Below are 3,161 nucleotides of genomic sequence, written 5' to 3'. Positions count from 1 at the left end.
TATGAAGTGGGTGATCACGTTTTTGTGAAAGTGACACCAATGAAAGGCCAGACTCGTTTTGGAGTCAAGGGCAAGTTAGCACCAAGATACGTCGGACCGTATGAGATTATTGAGAAAATCAATCCGGTGGCGTATCAAGTTACGCTCCCTCCTGAAATGGAGCATATGCATAACGTCTTCCACATTTCCATGTTGAGAGACTACCTCCGGGATCCTTTCCATGTAATAGAGCCTACTCGTATAGTGCTGAGTGATGACTACACTTACGAGGAACATCCTATACAGATTGTTAACAGACGGATCAAGAAACTGAGGAACAAAGAGATCCCGCTAGTGAAAGTTGACTGGCAGAACCATGGTGGTGTGTATGCCACTTGGGAAAGGGAAGATGACATGGCCAAACGATATCCTGAACTGTTTCCACTGAATCCTGTTTTCTTCCTGAATGAAGGTAACTCGAGTTTAGAGGACTAAACTCTTTATAAGGAGGGGAGACTGTAACAACCCCCATACTGTTTACTGATTAATGACTGATTGATTACCGATAATCACCGATTACTGTTAAACGAAACGGATAATGACTGATAACTGACTGATAATTGAACTGATTAAAAGTACTGAACTGACTGACTGAAATTTGAAACCGAATTGATCGAGTATATGTTAGTTGAATTGCATTCTATCTGTTTGACTGTATGATTATCTGTTCATGCTTATATGTTTAAACTGCTAATTGAAGGCCTTATCGGCGACCGAATTAGAAACCGATTGATGTTCCATGACCCTCGTAATTAATGTGATTTTATGGTATAATTATCTGAAAACTGATTAGGTATGATTAAATTAGATTAAAAATAAGCTAATTAAAGAGTTGGACTTAATTACCATTTTGCCACCCTTAGTGGCCCACTCAATATAACATATTTGAGCCTCAATATACACTTAGGCAACATTTTGCTCAGCCATTTTCTTGCTCTAGCCGACCAAGAGAGGGAGAGAGTGAGAGAACTTGGAATTCATCTTGAAGAATTGCTTGGATTGAAGTGTAGATTTCACATTTGAGCCCCTAAACCTTGAATACAAGACTAAGGTAGGAAACTCACCTTCTTATTGTTGCCATTGAGCTAGTTCTTGCATGAGTCATGCTTCATTGTAGAACTAAGTCATATTTTGGTTCATTGTTGTTGATTTGAAGATCATTTCATGCATGTATGTTTGTATTGTAGATGTTTGAGTTGTTTTCATGGCAAAATGTTACATGCATGTTCATAATCATGTTTAAGTCCATGATTTCACCATGTTTTGAAAGATTTGGCTCCTTAGAGCATCAAATTGAAGCTTTGAATTGATTTGAATTCATGCATGTTTGCATGTTCTTCATATTCTTGAAAATGGGTTTGAATGTGGTTTTAATTGACTTACCTTTGGGGCTTGAATTCATAAATTGAGCTTTGAAACTTGTTATACATTGAATTTAGTTATGTTTTCCAGAATTTGGGCCCAAGAGGTCGAGGTTGGAGTGGTAGAATGCTTGGTTTGAGCTTAGGAGGCAGATCTGGAAATTCCAGATTTGGCTTCCTCGCTCGAGCGAAGGATTCCCCGCTCGAGCGAGCACCTTTGTCCAGGGCTCCGCTTGAGCGACCATCGAGCGAGCATCGCGCGAAAAATCACAGCATCCAGTATTTTTACTGTTTTGCAGACTGCTCGAGCGAAGGATTCCTCGCTCGAGCGAAGCCTCTGATTTTGGAAGCTCGCTCGAGCGAAGAAAGTCTCGCTCGAGCGAGGCTCCTATTTTCAGCAAACTTTGCAAAATGTTTTCTAAGTGTATTTTTGCATCCTCATCCCATCCTAGGCATTCTTAGGCCTAGTTTAAGACATTTAGATGAGGATATCGTTGTAGAACACACCAAGGCAAATTAGGGATTAAGTTATGATATTTCCCAACTGTGTAGCTTAGTGTGTGTTCAACCTGTGAACTGTGTAGGGTTGGCAACTGGGGAGACACGCTCTAGCATACTGTAGCCCAGAACTCTGTGAGTAACAATTGTGTAAAGATATGTTCAACTGATATCTTTTGAATACTGAACTGAACTATTTACTGAACTGGTATTACTGAATGAATGTATGTCCTTTATTTCTGAACTGTACTGTGGCATCCTTAGTACCTACTGTTTACTGTTACTGTTACTGTTACAGAGATCTCTGTCGGTTCCCTCGTGGAACCACTACTGTTTACTGACTGATGGCCATCATTACTGTTCGGTCTTTTAAGACCTACTGTCATTGTTATGCTAATGGATGTACCACATATGACTGTTTACTGTACTGAACAACTGAAATACTGATTGAATTGAACTGTTTTCATTACTGTAAGGACATTCATTCTAAACCCCTTTACGCTTTATGTTATTCACTGGGCTTTAGCTCACTGCTCATATATATATGTAGGTGTACAGGCACCAGATCGGAGCTAGGAGCGTCAGGGTAACTCCAGTTTTGTCAAGCCAGCCTTTGTGCCTCACTGCGAGGTTCCGAGTTGCCATGCTATGGCTTGGGGATGTTTTGTTTGTTTTCCCCCGCCTGTCTTCATACTGTCTAACTGTTCTGTATAGACTGAATGTTTACCGTACTGTTATCAAGGGATTAGGTCCCTGTACTGTGTGACTGTAAATTCTGTATAGACTGTACTGTTTGTATATGTTTGAATGCATGAAAAATCTTTTTGGCATACAGACTGTTACAGCTCATTGGACATTGTTTAATTACTGTATTGGCTTCCACCAGGCCCTGTACTCTGTTTTACTGTATTACTGTTAAGCAGGCCTTCGGTAATCTCGGGTTACTGGCCGGTTACGGTGCTAAACCCATAGGGCTGGGTTTGGGTCGTGACAGATTGCAAAGTTAAGACCGGGATAAATATCTCGGCCAGAGAATTTACTTCATTCATATTATATTAGGAAAGTAAATACAAGCATAGAAGTAAACCGAACAGACAGTTGAGGAAAACAAAAGATGATTTCATGATAATGCAAAGTCAAAGTACAAAAGATGGGGGCCATAGCTCGGTTACAAAAACTTCTCAAGTTAGCACCTAAAGAAAAGTACATAATCAAGCAAAGAGGTCATCTAAATCGGCATCCAGAACAACCCGGTCTTCACCC

This window comes from Camellia sinensis, chromosome 1 (genome assembly GCF_055761805.1).
Source record: "Camellia sinensis isolate YWXY chromosome 1, ASM5576180v1, whole genome shotgun sequence".
Taxonomy (NCBI): Eukaryota; Viridiplantae; Streptophyta; class Magnoliopsida; order Ericales; family Theaceae; genus Camellia; species Camellia sinensis.
Note: the sequence above shows the minus strand (reverse complement) of the source record.